This window comes from Malaclemys terrapin, chromosome 14 (genome assembly GCF_027887155.1).
Source record: "Malaclemys terrapin pileata isolate rMalTer1 chromosome 14, rMalTer1.hap1, whole genome shotgun sequence".
Lineage (NCBI taxonomy): Eukaryota > Metazoa > Chordata > Testudines > Emydidae > Malaclemys > Malaclemys terrapin.
The window spans coordinates 41,831,162-41,851,904 of record NC_071518.1 but is presented as its reverse complement, the minus strand read 5'-3'; the positions used below and the strand labels follow the sequence as shown (position 1 = coordinate 41,851,904).

At 45.9% G+C, this 20,743-nt stretch overlaps 1 protein-coding gene across 1 annotated transcript in view; it reads right to left on the bottom strand.

Annotated features, from left to right (window-relative positions):
* The window catches only part of CTCF (CCCTC-binding factor), a 56,676-nt gene extending 36,540 nt beyond the window's left edge, over positions 1–20,136 (bottom strand). The window contains exon 1 of the mRNA XM_054048593.1: positions 20,100–20,136. The gene's annotated coding sequence lies outside the window, so the exon portion shown is untranslated. The remainder of the gene's footprint in view (positions 1–20,099) is intronic.
* Between the last annotated feature and the right edge of the window lie 607 nt (positions 20,137–20,743).

The following is a 20,743-nucleotide window of genomic DNA, read 5'->3' as shown; positions in this document are numbered from 1 at the left end:
GGATCCCTACAATTACAACATTGTGAAATTTCAGATTTAAATAGCTGAAATCATGAAATTTAAGATTTTTAAAATCTTATGACTATGACTGTGAAATTGACCAAAATGGACCTGAATTTGGTAGGGCCCTACCTATTCCACATGAACAACCTGTTCTCCAACTCACTCTCCTTTGATGAGCTAGACACATCACTTTGTACCCTCCAAACCGACTCAAAGACCTTCCCTGCAAAAGCTCATTTATTTCCATTTAAGTCAACATGCCACTTGTATATACTTTATTATCTACAAGCAGCTCACAACCACCCTCTACACCTATCATTCCACTGGAACTCTCAAGGCTCAAATCAACCTCTGCTGGACTTTGCATTGTAAGACCAATATTCTTATTTATCTTCCTGTGTAGGTCCTACACCCCTCCACCTACATATATTCACCTTAATCTCTACCCACTCTCTAAAGACTATATTTAAACTGGACCCAGAGTGTCTAACTCAGAGATTACAGACATATCCATTCTACACAGAGAACAACTGAAATGTATTACATTGCCCTGCTAGTAATTTAAAACATTGGGACAGATTGTGACGATGCTTCTAGACAGATATCTACATTACCAGGAGGGTTCACAGAATAACAGAGTACGACACAGTTAAGGTGTCTTCCACTCTATATTTGCAAACTTCACAATTTGTTATGTCATTAGACACACATTTTAACGTTGAGGTTTCCTGGCTTTCACACATTTGTGAGGTATTTACAACCTTAATTCCATCTTGATGTTTATATCCGGATAGTAATAATACAAATGGAAATATGCCAGAGTTTCAAATAAGGGGAATCCTGCATTTCTCATACACAAATTAGAGAATCATCCTACAGCCATTCAAATCAATGGCAATACTCCTACTGACTTCAATATTTCACGATCAAGTCCTTGTATGAGCAGTCCTTCCGAACAGCAGTTCTCAACCAGAGGTCCATGGCCCGGGGGGGCCGTGAGCAGGTTTCAGGGGGTCCACCAAAATAAACCAGAGAGCAGGGCCAGCATTAGACTCACTGGGACCCAGGGCAGAAAGCTGAATCCTGAGCACCGCTGCCTGGGGCAGAAGATTAAACCTGAGCAACTCAGCTTCGTGGAGTTCCTGTGGCGTGGGGCCCTGGTCAACTGCTCTGTTTGCTACCCCCTAACGTTGGCCCTGGCTTTTAATCTACTAAAAACAGTAGCAGTGGCACAGTTGGGCCATGGAATTTTTATAGCATATTGGGGGCGCTTCAGAAAGAAAAATGTTGAGAACCCCTGCTTCAGAACACCTGGCAATTTTGAAGCACTCATGCAGCACTCATGCAAAATCTTGGCCCGTTTCAAGTCTCTTGCTGACTGTGGGCAAGGGAAGCACTGCTGTGAAAGAATAAAGGCAGGATTCTATTACAGCTGAAATTTCTATTTCTACTGCTAAGTAAGTCCAGAGAAGAGAAGGATGCAGGAGAAAGAAATGCTAATAGCAAAAAAACAGTTGCTGAAATACACAATTAATAAATATGTCCTTAATATAAATTTAAAGAACTCTGTGCTGAATGCTTCAGCAACAAGGAGATAAAGAAGCTACAAAATATTTATTTTTTTCATTGGGTTTTCCCATTTGACAGGCCCTATCATATAAAATTAGCCAAGTGTGAAATATCCATTCTGTTTTGGTAAGCAATAACATTAGACATATTAGCAGCAACACAATCTCAAACTAGAGAATTAAGCATGTGTCCCCTAATTGCACCCAGACCTTTTTTCCTAGCTGAACTAGACAGAAGTTTCTTTCTCGGAGCAATGTAGGACATAGTTAATAAAACAAAACATTTAATGGAATGCCTTCTTCCTCAGACAACCTTGTCAGAGTTTAATACCTACTGACAGTAGGCATTCGGATTACCACAGATAGACAGTGGGGCAAATAGTGGTGAAATAGCAGGAACATTAATATCTGCACTAGTCTTTCCTGCACTAGACAAAAGGGGAAATTCCTGTTCAAAGCCATTTTTTAATGGTAAAATAAAATGTGGCCTTGAGACAGAAGCCTCCAAGGAACAACTTTAAAAACTTGTGTGCAGTAAGTCACCAGAACTAGATTGTTACCTGTACAAGGATTCTGAAGGAAAGAACAGTATAATACCGAAATAGTAGAATTTCCATATCCTTGTCACGGTTCTAGAAGTTAGAGATGGAAGAGACGCATTAAGTTCTTCCAATTTAACTCCTTAGCAATACAAGACAGAAATAATTAAATCCATATTTCAGGATATCAGCAGATTGTACAATGAAGACAGCAAGGAATTTCACCTCTTCACAATTGGACAGATCAAAGTTGGGTTCTTTTCACAGTCATCTGATGCATGAATAAGTGGCCAATACGCCAGAGGATATTAGACTTGAAAGTCCATGTGCTGTAAATCCTATGACATTCAAACTATACTGTGTAATGGAAACAAGCTCTCTCTGAGTTTGATTCCTGTCCTCTTCTAAATAATGGCTGTCAGTTTTCTTTTGCTATCCCTTCTCTTCATGTTTGTGTTCCTGACTCTTCTGTACTTCTATACCTGGCTACTCTGGTCCTTTCAGTCTGGCTGCTCCTGACTCAGCACTTGATGTCAAAACAAATATTCCAGAATGGAACAGATGAACAGTCCTGGTAAATCAATTTAAACAGGAAGGGGAGAAGTGTTCTCAGAATGTCTTATGTTTGCTTAATAAAAGAACTGCTTAGTTCCAAATATTTCATCATGATGAATAGAAGGAAAATAGCCCAAGGGCTCCCATGCCGTTCAAGCAACAAACCTTGAACACAACTGCAACCTCTAGTGAGTACAATATTAATTATTCTTCATTCCTTTTGCTAAGCAAAAACATGGTGACTACTGAAAAAACGCACAGCTCATTGTTCCTTAGCACTTACCACAATATTAAATTAGACAACAAATATGGAGTCTTTGCAGTCCAGCATCAGCAAATCCTGGAGATTTTTAACTATGCATCAGGTTTCATTCTACCTTGTGCCACGGAATCCCAAATCCACTTAACATGGAGACACTTCCTTTCAGCATCAGATTAGTGCAAACTAGAAAATACTGCCCTGCCACATGCTGCAAAAGCAGTATGTAGTAATATCAGGTCCACAACCTCATAAACTTCTATTAATGGAATAACAAAATCAGTTGTAGCCTAATTTACCACCTTTTTATTGTTGGGATAAATTTCTGTAGGAATTTTTGCACCAGTATAGCTACACCAGGTCTCGCTTCTACAGCCTCAGCATGCTAAGCAACAATCCAAGGAATGAACTTCCCTCAATGTACATCAGACAGAGGGGAAGACAAGTGGAAGCATGAAAATACATTGCTAAACTGAGTTTTCTCGAATCAGACAGGATGACCTGGAAATAAGCGGATGCTGGATTGGGAATTTAATTGCATCATGGCACTGAAACTACATTAAATTACCTAAATACCTAAACAAGTACAAACAAGAGATTTTTACCCATCTATTCGTCATAGCACAGCTATGATGCTATAAAAATAAATACAGTAGTAAGATTTCCTGGGCTTAATTTATACATTTGCAAGGAAGTAATGCAGGACATGGAAATACTTTTGTAAATTTTCTCACAGCACTTGCTAGCTCTTTGGAGTACACTGCAAATGAACATAAGCACTGCCAGTCAGGGATTTAATTGAAGTGACCTGTGCTCTCACACAGAAGAGACTATAAGCCTCCTGCTGCTATAAGAGAAACCACAGAGTTCTGAGCCTTTCCTTTTACAACATCATTGTTAAACAGATACAAGACCCAGACTGATACATCCAGTCAAAAGAGAGGCACCCAGTGACTGTTTGAACTGCCAGAAAATGAACTCCTTACAAACCCAGAAATGAAGAGGCAGCAGCAATACAGATTTGCAAAACGTGGAAGAGGGAGGGACAGGGAGAGGGCAACAAAAAATAACATGCATACTTAGTGCTTAGAACACCCTTCTATGTCTAGGGTTTACCTTTTCATGCATGAGATTTCTTTAGGGTTTTGCAGTATCCTAGACCCATACTTTATTTAAAAACATGGGACAAACCTGAGATCAGTCAATAGTTTTTCATTATTAATGTAATTAACAAAAAAAATTGAGGTGGGGGAAGAGAACTGAACGACACTTGGGGCGCCTCATACCATAAAAGCAATAAGCTTTGGTATGATTTCTGACAGGGGCCCCTTAGGGGCTCCCTGTGGCACCACCAGGAGGCAGCCAATATTTGAAGAGATTAGCAATTCTGAGACATGGATGAATGGCAACAGAGGACTCTATATATAGACAGCACTGACGGAAGCGGGGTTGGAGAGCAGGATCACGTACCTCCATCTCTAAAGGGCTGCACTAATGGCAGAACAGACACTAGTGTCTCCTTTCCCCTAAATAAATACTTAGCAGGGAGGACACAGGCACCCACATCTTCCTGCTTCACCAGCTGAAGATAGGCTGAGGGGAAGAAACATCCCCCCCCCAACATTGCCCCATCTGTGTGGATCACTCAGAACAAGTATCTCCCAAAAAGTTACAGATGGCAGAGGAAGGAGGGAGTTCTCAGACAAGTCAGCCATATGAGCATTTGATAGCTGACTCTACTGATGTGTGGTTATTGATTTCTCTCTTTTCTGCTCTGGCAGCACCTTGATCCACTACGGGAAAAGAAAACAGATGTGTATCCAGTCGCCGCACTGAACCAAGGATTTCTTTCACCCAATTTCTGAAAAGGTGAGGTAGCTAAACACAACTCCCGTTTTCTCTACCCTCTTGTTACAGATCAAAGAACTGACAGAGCAGGGAGAAGTCAACAGCAGTCATGCCTTAGCACAAGGGTGGCCAACTTGAGCCTGAAAAGGAGCCAGAATTTACCAATGTACATTGCAAAAAAGCCACAGTAATACGTCAGCAGCCCTCCATCAGCTCCCTCCGCCTCCCACCCACTGGCAGCCCTGCCAGTCAGCGCCTCTCCCCGCACCTCCCAATCAGCTGTTTTGTGGTGTGCAGGAGGCTCTGGGGGGGGAGAAGCGAAGGCACGGCAGGCTCAGGGGAGGGGACGGGAAGGGGTGGAGTGGGAGCAAGGCCTGTGGCAGAGTCAGAGGTTGAGCAATGAGCACCGCCCGGCACATTGGAAAGTTGGCGCCTGTAGCTCCAGCCCTAGAGTCGGTGCCTATACAAGGAGCCGCATATTAACTTCTGAAGAGCCACATGTGGCTACAGAGCCACAGGTTGGCCACCCCTGCCTTAGCAGGAGGGACTAGACATGGCTGAGTGTTTGAACCTGCCCCTCCTTGCTGGCTACACAGGGCTCCCTTCTGCTCTACAGTTAAAAAGCATCTAAAACATAATACGCTTACTGACTATATACCAGGGATGTAAAATATACAATGTGGTGCTCATTTTCAATAGGATAGCTTTTCCTGTCTGTTTTTAAAATAAATAACGATAATACGGAACTCTTATATGGACTCATTTTTTGTCCATCATTCTCCACATGCTTTACATGTAAGAAATACATTATCACCCCCACTCTATAGATGGGGAAACTGGAGCACAGAGAGATGAAGTGACTTCTCTAAGGTCACCACAAGGGGAACAGCTAAGTCCCAGGCCAGTGCCCTACCCACTGAGCCATAATTAAGATCCTGTGTAAAACACAATTTCACGGGCTTAACAGAAATTGAGAGATTAGCCCAATCCCATCATTTTTCCCAACATTAGGGGAAAACTGCAGCTGTTTGGGGTGTGGAAGAGAATTGGCAGCCATATATATCCCATGAAATTCAAACACACTCATGATGCTGCCATGATTTAAAAAAAAAACCAAACAAAAAACCCCCCTGTGATTATACAGGGTCTTAACCACGTTTCCCCAACAAGCAACTGTGCTTCTGCCAAGAACTTAAAGATGCTAAACTGAACAATGGGTGAATCTAATTCTTCTGTAGACACTTTTTTTTTTTCCAACAAATTTTCAAATATAGCAGTGGCAGTGTCTTGATTAAACAAATAAAATCTATATTGCAGAGTCAAATATTCTGACAGACTATTCCCTTTCTTTTCAAGGGGAAGCCACCTTTCTCCAAAATGCTGTAGTTTTGACTGCTCAGGAAATTGAGAAAAAAGTTGTTCCTTACACAATACAAGCTGGGAGTTCATTTATGCTACCTCTTTGCTAGTGGAATGGAGAGAGAATTCCTAAGTGAGAGTTTTTCAGAAACTGGTCTGTGTAATATGCTTCTCCAGTTCTTCCCGAGAGGCTAGATCTTCACTGCAAAGTTCATTCAACTTATCTACGCTGGAGTTAGCCTCGCTTGAGTGAGGCTACGTCTACATTACAAGCGACTAAAGCGGCACAACTTTACTAGTGTGTAGTATAGACACACTATAGCGACACAAAAGGTTTTTCTGTTGCTGTAGTAAATCCACCTCTCTGAGAGGCAATAGCTAGGTAGATGGAAGAATGCTTCCATTGACCTAGATGTATCTACTCTAAGGATTAGATTGACCTAACAACATTGCACAAGGCATGACATTTTTTACAGCCCTGAGCAATGCAGTTAGGTCCATCTAAATTTTAAGTATAGACCTGACCTGAGAATGGTCACATGGCGAAACTATGTTTGAGCAGTACCGAGTGCCTGGATTACTGCACTGAATGACTGAATTAGCAGCACAGAGCTGTAGCCCATTCCCTTGATGGGCTTGCCAACTTGAGTAAAAAGCACCATCATAGTTGGGCTAAGGATTTGAGTGTGGGGATGGGACATGATTTAGAAGCAACACCAAGCAACAACTCGAGTTTACTCTGCAGTGAAAAGATCTGTGTCTCAGCCTGATCTTTTCCCCTTGAACATCGTATGTGTTTCTAATACCTTGGTTGTGCATCTTTCTGCTTTCCCTATGCAGCATTCCACAGAGAAGTCGTCTTTCTAAGAGGCACTGTAGAATGGATGTACATTTTTCTTTTCTCTCTCTCCTTCTAATTTCTCTCTCCCAACTATGGTCTCCCTCCTTCTCCACAATAAAAACCGCTGGGTCATGGAAATAGTAAAGAATTACTGGTCCTCTTAGCCAACTCCCCATTCTGTCTCCACTCCCAATATCACAATAAAAAGCATTTTTTAAAAAAGATCTCTTGCCAAAGAAACAAGAATTCAAACAGGCTGGCAGCCAAGATGGATAAAAATCAATGATTTAAAAAAAATAGATTTTTTAAAATTTAAATTAAGTATGGGTGGTTTTTTTTAATAAATATATTTAAAATTAAATTTAAAATTATTGGAACCCATGCTAAGTCTTAAACCTATTCTAAGCTATTAAACCTCTTTAAATTAAATAGAAAAAAATAACATTAAGCAGTACATGGCTGCTGCCAAGTTTTAAAGAAAGTTAAACTGCTGAACTGATGGAAGGCACTGACTAGGCACCTGGAACCAGAGTTTGCTGAAGTGCTAAACCAGCTTTGACAGCAGTAGCCTCTTCTGCAAGTGTAGAGAATATTTTCTTGATTTCAGTTTGTTCAACACATTCAGTTCAACAACTAGGTCATTCAAAGCTAAGAAAACAATTGGGAGTTGAAAAAGGAGAAAAGCTTGTTTTCCTCTTCCAATCTATGAATGAGGTGTGAAAGGATGAGATCTACTAGTTCTAAAATCTTGAAGGACCTGGTGACCAGAAACAATTAATTCAATTCTTTAACTACTGACAATACGTCCTATGTTTAATAAATAAGTTGGGTCCAGATTTTTAAAAGTATTTAGGTGGTGCCTAAATGATTTAGGAGCCTAAATCATAGTGCCCTAATCCCTTTTTAAAGTATGATGTAGATTTCTAAATTGATTAGGAGTTGCAGTGCTGAGCACAGTAATGCCTAAATACCTTTAAAAATCTGGGCCTTAGTTTTAAATACACAACATATTCTGATAAACTTCCCTCTCCCGAATGTATCCAGCACTTTTAAGGTAGTTTTATTTAATAACAAAATTAAAATGCTGTTTTTGTGTATTTTTAATTGAATTTGTCGATGTACAGCCACTACAATCATTACTGCGGTTTTTCATGTCCACACTAGCCCCTTCTGTCAGCGGTACACAACCACACCAGGAGTGCTTCCACTGAATGAACTGTGTGGCACTGACAGCAGGAGCCAAGGGTGTCTCAGCCTGAGCTGACAGCCTCACATGGGGCACACAGCTGGAACCCCCTTCTCCCAAGGCTGACAGCCTGGAGCACCTCCCTGTTACGGACTGGGAGGAGAGGAAGGAGAGCCCAAGCTTGGCGGCCGCAGGTGAGGGATTGAGGAGGGGAGAAGAACCTGAGCCCCATGGCTGCTGGGCTCAGGCTCTCCTCCCCTCTCCCCCAATCCCTCACCGAGAGACGGCAGAAGATCTGGGGGCTGTCAGCCCCGCATGGCAGACAACCAACAGGCAATGTTAGTAACGGAGTGTTTACACAGACACTGCACAGCCCTAATTACATCAACCTAATAACTCCTCCTCCACAAGAGGCGTAGCGCTTAGGTCAATGTAGTAGGCAATTTACATTGGCAGGAGCACCACTATAATGTAGACATTCACAGAGTTAACTTACATCGACCTAACTCTGTAGTGTATACCAGGTATAAGTTTAAGCTATATAACTGCTTAAATAAATGTGTATAGATAAAATGTACCTTCCTGGTAAGCAAAAGGAAGCACCAAATTTAGTACAAAGGCTATGTTTAGCTGCAAACAAGATGTTTTATTGGGTATCAACTAATGAAAATCAACCTTTCTTTAGGAAAACTGAACAATACAAATAAAAAAAGAAAAATTAAAATCATTGATTTAAATCAAGATTTCCTGCTTGCTGATTTAAATCATTATTTAAATAGGTGATTTAAATTGCTTTGATTTAAATCAATCTATACTGCTGGCAGCTCTTCTTTTGCGAGTTCTTTCCTAAAGACTAATCAGAGTTCATCTCTTACTTCCTACCCTTCCGTAATATGTACAGAATGGGAAAACAGGTGATACTGCATGTCATACTTCTGGAGTTAAGCTTTTTCTGCTTATTCCCCCACTGAACAAGGTATTGAACTGTTCTTCTGAGACAAGAAAATTTTAAACTGCCCATGGTACATTACCACAGTCTGAAATGTATCCTGTTTACTATGTCTTCCACACATTTGCTACGTGTAGAATTGTTTTTCAATAATTCAGTGGTGTCTTGTACATATAATGTATTCTCCAAGTACTAGGGTTACCATACGTCCTCTTTTTCCTGGACATGTCCGGCTTTTCGGCATTCAAACCCCCGTCTGGGGGGAATTGCCAAAAAGCCGAACATGTCCAGGAAAATGCCAGCCAGGCATTTCCCTCCCGCGGCGGCTCTGCTCCTCCCCGACTCTTCGGCTCCGTTTAAGAGCTGAGCGCTACGGGCTTTGGGCAGCCCCCATACCTCCGGACCCTGCGCCGCCGGAGCCCGGGAGGGGAAGTGCCCAGCCGGGGGCGCAGGGTGCAGAGGCATGGGGGCTGCCCGAAGCCGGTAGCGCTCGGCCAGCCTGGCTCTTAAACAGAACCGAAGAGTCAGGGGAGGAGCAGAGCCTTCGGTCGCGGCGGCTCTGCTCCTCCCCTGACTCTTCGGCTCCGTTTAAGAGCCGGGCTGCCCAAGCGCTACCGGCTTCGGGCAGCCCCCATGCCTCTGGACCCTGCGCCGCTGGAGCCCAGGAGGGGAAGTGCCCGGCTGGGGGCGCAGGGTCCGGAGACAAGGGGGCTGCCCGAAGCCCAAGCGCTACCGGCTTCACGGTTTGCCGGGCAGCCTCCAGACCCTGCGCCCCCGGCTGGGCGCTTCCCCTCCCGGGCTCTAGCTGCGCTGGGGAAGCGCCGGTCGGGGGTGCAGGGTCTGGGGGCTGCCCAGCAAACCGTGAAGCCGGTAGCGCTCGGGCAGCCCTTTCCGCGTGGCTGGGAGTGGGAGGGAGGAGGGAGTGGAGTTAGGGCGGGGAAGGGGCGGAGTTGGGGCAGGGCTGGGTGGGGAAATGGGTGGGGCCAGGGCCCATGGAGGGTCCTCTTTTTTTATTTGTTAGATATGGTAACCCTACCAAGTACTTAAATACATGGAATGAGATTTCTGAAGTTCTAAGCTTTGGGGTTTTTTTTGCAATAGTTACATATGTTTTAAAGTATATGTTGAAAAAATCATTAAGCTTCATCCTCTGCCCGTCCTTACCTTAGGCCTCTCCAGCAGTCTGCCAATCACCCCAATTGTGGCAAACCATGTAGTTTTTTTAGAATGTGGACCGATATTTATAAGGCTCTAGGGCAAAGAAACACGCTCTTTGTTTCATCCATTTACCCAAGTCAGGTCTCTAAGTGAAAAGTTGGTTGTGAGCAGAGAAAATTGCGAAGAGCTCTTCTATTGATTATGAGTTTTGTGACAGATCATTTTTACATACAGCAGTTTGGAGGTCCCAGATCACAGCTGAGAGCCTATTATGGTAGAATCCACATAATCTTTGACAATTATGTAAAATACTGTTTGTGGCATGAAGGTAAAACAGGTAGTCCAAAGACTAAGGTCAATCTATGTAGAAAGTAACCATTCTTCCCAACAAATAAACCTATTATTATAGAGTAGGTTAGAATGTTAAAAATCACAATATTGCATCATAAAGATCAATCTTTATATCTAGTACATTTAACCTGTGTTCTCAAGTATAAAAGGGAATCTCCAGACACACCAACACCTACAGAACATTCCCAGTGCAAAGAGCCCAATCCTGTTTCTGGCCAGTTTCAAGGAGAAAGCCCCTATGGTTCTAACCTCAGAGGCCTTGCTTTCACTTAAGATTTTCCTCTTTTACACTATCAATGGTAGCAAAGGTAAAGGAGCACAAATATAAATAGGGCCCTACCAAATTCATGGCCATGAAAAACATGTCAGACCATGAAATCTGGTCTCCTCCTGTGAAATCTGGTCTGTGTGCGCTTTTATTCTATACTATACAGAATTCACAGGGGAGATCAGCATTTCTCAAACTGGGGGTCCTGACCCAAAAGGGATTTGCCGGGGGGGAGGGGGTCACAAGATTATTTTAGGGGGGTTATTTTAGGTATTGCCTCCCTTACTTATGCGCTGCCTTCAGAGCTGGGCAGCCAGAGAGTGGCGGGTTGCTGACTGAGGGCCCAGCTCTGCAGGCAGCAGCCTAGAAGTAAGGGTGGCAATACCATACCATGCCATCCTTACTTCTGTGCTGCTGCTGGCGGCAGCTCTGCCTTCAGAGATGGGATCCTGGCCAGCAGCCACCGCTCTCCAGCTCAGAAGGTAGCACCATCGCCAGCAACAGCACAAAAATAAGGGTAGCAGTATTGCGATCCCCCCCCGACAACTCCTTTTTGGGTCAAGACCCTTACAATTACAACACTGTGAAATTTTAGACTTAAATAGCTGAAATCATGAAATTTATTAATTTAAAAATCCTATGACTGTGAAACTGACCAAAATGGATCCTGAATTTGGCAGGGCCCTAAATATAAACAAGCTGCTGATGTTTTAACCCCCTGTAATAAACAGACCTGGTTGGGCAAGATTAAACAACACAGCATTTAATACTAGAAGCCAGTCTATACTTACACTCCTATCATCATTACCCCCTTGTGGTGCTGCATTGGTGGGAATGTAACTGTGGGAAACTACTAAAAATGTTTTGTAATAAGAAAAATCTTTGCTAGAAGAGATCCTCTGATAAGGTTTTGTTGTTTTTTTTTTTGTGGGGAGGAAGGGAAATAATCAAGAGGCTTTTATAAATACAGGCTGAGCCCAAACTGCCCACAGGTGGATTAAAACCTTTTACTACTCCACCCCATTTGGGGCCAACAAGATGTGTTATATAAGTGGAGTCAGCTGCTACTTCTTCCTTCTCCAGCTTCTGTCTGACTATTTCACTACACTAAGGTTGATCAGATACATGTCAGGTTAACAAGTGATTCAGAAGCCTACACAGTAAGACCAACTTCTAGCAGGCAACAAACAAGGTATGTTTTTGGTACAAAAACTCCAGATTTGTTTGACCCAATGAACCTCCTACAAAAGTAGCTTTGCAACCTGGTATTAGACTGGAACTTAACTATGTAAAATTGAGTCAAGTTGACTAAACTTTAAGCTCCTGGAAACACAGATACAGATATCTGGTGGAAATATAACACTTAAAACACAGAAAGGACCCAGTTAAGCATAACGCTTCAATTGGCCTTTTCAGGGAACTAACAGGTTTGGAGAGCTTGACAATGAAAAATCACTTGCTTATTCTAAATGAAATAAGATGGCTTCATTTTAAAATGTTAGTACGAGTCAATGACTGACAAATGCAGAATGACCTATTTAATGTTCTCCTTATTGGAGTTAAGACACTGTAGCCCTTATAGGAAAATGCACTGCAATATAGTTTGGTACAGCCACTATTAACTAGTTTCATAACTGCATTAAAACGAATAGCAGTCACAGCATACTGAAAGGATGGGTCATTATACGGCTCATGTTGTCCAAACATGAACTAAACTCATATCTTGTTAAACTAGTCGCAGTATGCAGCACAGTGTGACATCTTGAATGTTAGTCTTTGCTGTCACTGTCAAACTTCATGAAATTCAATATTTACATAAAAGAAATGCAACTACATTTTTTTACTCTAATATAACATGAACATATGAACAGACAATGCTCCATCTCTTAAAAACCTAAAAACAAACTCACAAGATGAGCATAATTATTGTTTGTTGGGCTTCAGAACAGACCCTGTACAACTTCTGTATTTTTACCAATCAGCATTAGATAACTACATTATAAAGGAACACTAAAGGACTTTCTGGAGTCACATTTATAGGGTGAGGGAAGGTTATAAGCTTAATTCTACATGATGTTCCATGTTCACTTACCAGCAGGGTAGAAGTAAACGGATTGATTTAAAAACTCCTAAACTGGGATAAAGACCCACCAGTTGGCTTTTTTGGCCACTCATTCATAAGAGATACTAAAGTGTCAGTCTAAATTAACTTGGGTCATTCAGTGAAGAATAAATGCTCTATTTTTATTTTACCAATCTGAATTATCTCACACCTTTCTGTAGGTTATCTGAAGAGATGTGGGTTTGTTTGTGTTTTTGGGAGGGAGTGGGGGGTGGAGAATAGGGGCAGAGTGAGCAAGTTGTATGAGGCTGTTTCTCCTGAACATAAAGCTACACGCTGACTTAGTAAAAGTTAAGGATGAACTTTTTTAGGGAACTATCAGAACATAGCTTTATATTTTTTCAGTGAACTTACTCCTTGAGCCAAACTCTAGCACCATCTCATACAGCTTGAATTTTTTTCTCTATAGTGCCTACAGAAAAATTGGAATTGTGTGGTTCTCTGTGGGCCACAAGCTGAGAAACCAGAGTGAAAAGGCGCAAGTCTTACCGTTAAACTTATTCCAACAGTACTGACTGAACTGTGCATATGAAGTGGAGTCAAGTGGTTGAACAGAGGTTTAAACAAGTCAGTTCAGTAAGCTATACTATAAGGTAACCACCAAATTAGAACTCAGGAGGACTTAAAGGACATGAGTGGGGGCCAAAGACTAAGCAGTTTAGTTTGTATGAGTGCACGTGGCAGCGGTGGCTTCTCCATTATCATTATGCATTTCTAAAGTACTCCTGTTCTTAAAGTAAGTGTGTGTGTGTGTGTTAAGAAGGGAGGAGGGATGCCCCGTGATTACTGCATTCCTAAAGCACTCCTCACCACACTGTTTATTCTTCAAACACACAGGGATATATTGGGATATAGGTTGTAGTGGGGGCAAGAGTTGACATAATAGGAGTATAGCTGTGCTCTCAGAGTCCTAAGCTGACATGGGTGGAAACACTAATAATGGGAAGCCTTTTAGAAATTTAAGGAGACGGCTGGCAGCAGTACATGTAAGGACCAACGAGCTATGAAATTACAGGAGTTTCTAGATGCTAAACAGATGTTCAAGAAAGCTTATGCAAAGCCTTCTCTGCACTGGAGCTTTTTACCCAGTTCACTATTGTTGCCAACACCAGCTCAGCTACACCAGTGCTTGCTATGTTGGGAGCCCTAGTGTAAGTGGCCCATAAGCCATCACCACAACTCTTAGCATCATGCTGATTAGACCTATTCATGCTGATTTACTCTGGACTTGGGTTCCCAACACACATGAACTGGTCTTAACTTAGCAGTAGAATTTTTGGCCTATTTTAGGGCTTGTTTACATTACCTGCTGGATCGACTGGCAGCGATCAATCCAGCGGGGGTGGTCGATTTATCGTGTCTAGTCTAGACTTACTGCAGTAAGTAGGTCTAAGTACGTCAACTTCAGCTACATTATTCATGTAGCTGAAGTTGCATAACTTAGATAGATTCTCCCCCGCCCCTGGGTGTAGACCAGGCCTTTATGTGACATGCTTCCACTTCTACACATAGGACATGCATGGATGAGAAGATACTGCTGAGGAAAGGTTTCAGTTTGAAGTAACCGGGAAACTTTTTCAGGAAATGGACCTCTGCAACCAAGAGTGGGAGAATTCACTAAAATTGTAAAGGCAGCCTCAGAACTACATCATATAAAGATCTTTTTGTGTTGTTCTTCCTGTAACAGAGCAAAAGAGGCAGGCTGAAACAAATGTTGATGCTTTATGCTCACTTGTATAAAGGCAAAAAGTACTAGAATTTATGAATGGGCAGAGGCAGACCTAACCTGTGTGGAGTGAGCGTTAACAGAACAGCAATTTTTGCATATAAAACTATGGGTAAAGGACATTAAGTCTTGTGATGGGTGCTCTAAATAAGGGATTTCACAAACAATTTCTAGGCAGAGGATTAAGGAGAATTTGTATGAATACCAAAAAAGTGGTGGTCTCCAAGGCATGACAGCAATGAGGACCAGCGAAATATCAAGTATCAGGGGGACCGTGTTAGTCTGTATCCACAGAAATCAGGGGTCCGGTGGCACCTTAAAGACTAACAGATTTATTTGGGCATCAGCTTTTGTGGGTAAAAAATACTTCAAGTTTTTTACCCACAAAAGCTGATGCCCAAATAAATCTATTAGTCCACTAGTTCTTAAACTTTTGTACTGGTGACCTTTTTCACATAGCAAACCTCTGAGTGCGACCTTCCCCTCCCCCCATAAATTAAGAACACAAACATTACAAATGCTGGAGGCAAAGCAGGATTTGGGGTGGAGGCTGACAGCTTGGGACTCCCATGTAATAACCTTGCAACCCCAAGGGGTCCCAACCCCCAGTTTGAGAAACCCGGTGTTAGTCTTTAAGGTGCCACCGGACTCCAATGAGATATCAGAGAAACAACTAGGGCAGTAATTGGTAACTACACAACCATAAATTAGTTGAGGATCACACCCGGAACATGACCTGCTGATACCATAAACCAGTGGTTTTGAAACTTGTTTTCTGGCAACCCAGTTGAAGAAAATTGATGCCCATGACCCAACAGAGCTGGCGATGAGGGGTTAGGGTGTGGGAGGGGGCTCTGGTTTGGGGTGCAGGCTCTGGGGTGGGTCTGAGGATAAGGGGTTTGGGGTGCAGGAAGCGGCTCAAGGCTGGGACAGGGGTTTGAGGTGTGCGCTTACCTCTAGCAGCTCCCAGTCAGCAGCGCCTATCCTGGCACTGTGGACCGCGCTGTGCCCAGGAGCAGCAGGTCTGGCTCCTAGGTGGAGGCGCACACGCACTCTTGCCCGCAGGCACTGCCCCTGCCCTTGGCTCCTATTGGCAGGAGTGCAGAGCCAGTGCTCAAGGCAGGGGCAGTGCATGGAGTCCTGTGGCTCTCCTGTCTAGGAGCCAGACCTACTGCTGGCTGTTTCTGGGGCACAGCACTGTGTCAGAACAGGTAGGGACTAGCCTGCCTGAGCCGGTCAGCACTGCTGCTGGGACTTCTAACAGCCCTGTCGGTGATGCTGACCATAGCTGCTGCAACCCAGTGCCTTGCATTCCATGACCCACTACTGGGTCACAACCCACAGTTTGAAAACCACTGTCATAAGCCAGTTACTCCTGAGGGAATTCTTTGCACAATATTTTAAAATTCTGCAAATTTTATTTGTCAAATAGATATGGAGGCTCCAGCATGGCACTGGGGAGCACAGGCCACTGGTTGCACAGAGGTGGGAGACCATAGTGCAGTTCCCCCCGGGACATGGACTGTGGGAAGGCTGCACCCAACCCTGATACTGCCCAAAGACTGGGCCTGCCCCAGAAAACCCAAACCCCAGGGCCTTGCCCTGCTGGGCCAGATGCACCAGGTGTGGGCTGGCAGAATTCAAGTGTGGAGGGGCTTAATGTGGGGGGATCCAGGTGTGGGTTGAGAGGGTCTGTATGGGGCAATCTGGGTGCAGGCAGCTCAGTGGGGGATCCCTGTGTCTGTGTGGGGGGGGAATCTGGATGCACGGGGGGGGGGATTTTTTGGCTGTATCTGGATGTATCTGGACTCTGCAGGGGGGTGGTCATAGAATCATAGAATATCAGGGTTGGAAGGGACCTCAGGAGGTCATCTAGTTCAACCCCCTGCTCAAAGCAGGACCTATCCCCAGACAGATTTTTACCCCAGTTCCCTAAATGGCCCCTCGAGGATTGAGTTCACAACCCTGGGTTTAGCAGGCCAATGCTCAAACCCACTGAGCTACTCCTCCCGCTCTCCTGCCGCCCCCCCCCCAAGAGACACTTGTTTAATACAGCCTCCCCACACCAAGTAAGGCAGGTCAGACAGTGACTAGCTAACTCATTCATCAGCAGTTTTCTGTTAAACATAAGAGATGTTTCGTTGGGTGTACTGTAAATGAGAACTTTACAGGGAAGGAATGGAGAGATACAAAACACCTTTCAACTATCAATTCAGTAAGATTGGGGCGTTCTGAAGCTATGGGACACAGCGAATGCCCTGATTATATGGTGTTGTGCTTTATACAGTATAAAGCACAACAATCCATGCCCTGAGGTGGTTACAATCTAAATCTGATCATACATCCAGGTGAAGGTTTTTGGGGCTCAGTGGGGTGGGGATCTCTGTGTGGGTGGCTTGTTGGGATGTGCAGGGGCAGTGGGGCTCATTGGGGGGGGGGGGGGTTTCTGAGTGCAAGGGAGGCTTGGTGGGAGGCTCTGGTATGAGGTGGGGTATGGATGCATGAGGGTTGGGCAGATTAAGAAGCAGCTCCCTGAACAGGGATCCCTCCCCCTGCAGCTGAGGAGTGATGGGGTGGTGGTCAGTTTGCAGAGCTTCCTGCAGCCACGGGAGAAATCTGGGGGTGGGTCTTTCCCAGCCCTGGATGCTGTGCAGGGGAAGAGGAAGTCTGGTCCTCCCCAGTCCAGCTGGGATTAGCTGCTGAGCCCAGCACAGGGTAGAAGCCACCAGCCAGGGCTTCCCCAGTCCTGCTTCCTGTCCCACAGTGATTTACTTTGCTGCTGGCTGCCCTGGGCACCTGAAACACATGCTGGGGAGGGTTGCATGACTGATCTTGTGGCTTCCCTTTACTTCCCTATCAGTCACTTTTCTGTTGGGGACATAAATTCTACACGTGCAGTGGTGCAGAATTCCCCCAGGAGTAACCAGTGGTTCTCAAACTTTTGTACTAGTGACTGCTTTTACATAGCAAGCCTCTGAGTGTGACACCCCCTTAAATGTATAAAACTATTCTTAATTTATAACACCATTATAAATGCTGGATGCAAAGCAGGGTTTGGGGTAGAGGCTGACAGCTTGCAACCCTCCCATGTGACCCCCTGTGATCATGGGTTTGAGAACCCCTGCCATAAACAATTTCTTCTTTGAACCGCTCATTCTGGAGGAGACTCCTCACTTAGTCTTGAGCTACCCCCAAACAAAAGTTGCACGAGAACCTGTACAACTACTTCAGAAATATTCATATGAAGTCTGGTCATCTGATTCTGCTGAAAGGTCTCAGCTGAGTTTATGCCCTTTGATACACTTGTCTTTTAAATTAATCTTTGATATTTTCTCAAACATTCATGTTAAATAAGCGTTCAGAACTTCTGTTGAAAATCTGACTTAAAAGTAATTTTGCTTCACTGTTCAACTTTTATTCTTGGGATATCATTTTGCTAGTTCTCTAGTCACCAACACCTATAGTTCAATACAAACAAAAACATCTGATTTAAACATCAGAAAGCAGCACAAATGGAGAAGGCCTATTGTTTTGCATATTTCATCTTTAATGATGCTTTGTTGCTTTCCTATTATTCTCCTCTAACTGCCATCTTTAAGAAAAAAATGTTGGGAAAATTAAAGTACCCCATACCTTTTATTTCAGTACTAAGACTAGACCCTGAGGTGTGGGTGAACTGACTGTACAACTGATTTCAAAGGGACTCTGAATATGCCTTAACTGCAGGAGCAGGACCACAGAATTGTCTGAAGGAGTAAGCTGTGTATACAAGAACTAGGGTTTTTAAGTAGTCTGTAATTAATAGAACTAGGTAGCCATATGAGAGCTCAAGCCCTGTCATGCATTAAACTAGCTAAACATGAATTCACCAGTCAGTTATCAGTAGGGAAAGAGGTCAATAGCAGAATACCTAAGAATCATTATTAGGCCTTCAATGTGTCAAACTGACAAGGGGAAATGAATAATGATATAGCAAAATTGAACACTAAACTGCTTAAGCCTAGTCAAAGTAATGACACACTAAACCTGCTCCAGAAGGACACAAGTAAGTAATCAACCACCAACAGATTCAATTTAATGCAGACAACGGCAAGGAAAAGCTTCTGATTGGCACACATTACTAAGTTCTAAATTGGAACTGTATAAACTATTTAAGTTTCATGGTGGACAGCTCACAGCACCAGGCAAAGCACACTAAGTGATATTAAAATTAACAGTAAATTCAATAAATTTACACATGGCAATTTCATATTTTGTGTGTCAGCTTTAGTCTCCTTTCAAAAAGGGCCCCCCAGCACTAGGCTTCAGGGGGAAATTAATTAGAGGCATATGTTGAAGGACTTGCAGATGAGGCCACGTTCAAGAATTTGAGTGAAAAAGAGTAAAGCCACTCCAGGTCCGTTAAGGGGATAGCGCGTTGTAGGACACGGTATTTTACCATCTCCTAGCCCTGTCTGCGCTGCAGCCATGGCAGAAGCGGGGGAAAACCATGCTCTTTCTGGTGGCCCCGTAGCCCCGACCGGCTAGCGTCTAGCGCCGCGCGCTGGGTAGGGGCCCGTGGCTGCCAAGGGATGGGCGTGCTGTGAAGCAGAGGGAGAAAGGGTTGGCCGGCTCCCTGGCCACAGCCCGGCACTAACCCGAAGAGGCTGGCGGGCGGGCGGGCCGGCGCGGGCAGGGCAGGGCGGGGGCGCTGGCCAGGCGCGAGCGGGCGCCCCCAGCCGGGCCCGCGCCCAGTGCTGCATGGCGCTGCTCAGCCTGCCTTGCAGAGGGAGCTCGAGTCCCGCTCTGCGCCTCGCCTCGCCGCGCCTCTCACTCCGCAGCGCACACGGCGGCGGCCGGCAGGAGCGGGGCACGCAGCCGCCGCCGCGCCAAGTAGGAGGCGGCCGGAGCCGGATCGCGGGCCCGGACGTGCGGAGCGGCGAGCCCGCGGCAGGCCGAGCGCCAGGACAAGGCGGCGGCGCTAAGGCAGGTTCGGCGGGAAGGGCTCCGGGGAGGGGGGCGAACCGGCCGCCCTCCGGCAGCGCGGGCCGGGGCGGGGACCGGTCCGGGGGAGCGGGCCGCGGAGCCGGGGTAATCAGCGCCGGCGGCTCCGCGGAGGAAACAAAGGAAGGAAGGAAAATGGAGTCCGGGCCGGCGGCCCCGGGCCAGGCGGGGCCGGGGCGCTCGGCGGGCCCGGCCGGCCCAGCGCCGCGCTGTGGGGAATGGCGGCGGTAGCAGGCAGGCGCCGGCCGCGCAGGGGACGATAGAGGGAGACAAAGCCCCCTGCTTCCCCGGCGGCGGCCGCTGCGGGGCCCCAGCCAAACCGGAGCCCCATCGTGACACCTAGAGGCCGGAGAAAGCGACTGCAAACCCCCCGCCACCGCTTACCTGCGCCTGGCCCCGCCAGGCCCGCGCCCGCCGCCGAACCCCGCCGCCGCCCCGCGCTGCCCCGGCCCCGCGGAGCCGCCGCGCCCCGCACGCCCCGCCGCGGCCGCCGCTCGCGCTCAGCCCCAGCTCGCGGTTTAATCGCTCCACAGTCGCTTCGGACACAAAATGGCGGCGGCCGAATGAGGTGCGCCTGCGCGGGTCCGGCTGCCGCGGCCGCTGGAGCTGAGCGAGAGGAGGGGGAGCGGCGAGTGGACGCGCGGGGCACCATGGGAGGGGGCCCTGCGCGCCAACTTCAAACGGTGCCGTGGCCGTAACGTCACTGACTGATTCGCACGCACGACGCAGGGGCGTAACGTGCTGCGTTGCGTCGTGCGTGCGCTCTAGGAGTCAGCGGGGTGGCAGGACGGTTGAGGGGAAGCGCGGGCCGCGGGGGGGGGGGTGGGGCGCTGGGCTGAGCTGAGCCTGTCAGGACCCGGCTGGTGCGGTCAGCCCGCGTCTGATGGAGCGATCCAGGCGGGGGCGGCGGGGCGCTCGGGGTCCCATGTGACTCGCTCCCTAGCAGTAAAGCACCGCAGGGCTCCGTGTGCCCTCAGAGAGGGGACCCCCCCCCACCGCCACCGCCCAGCCGCTTCCCCAGCGCTGTT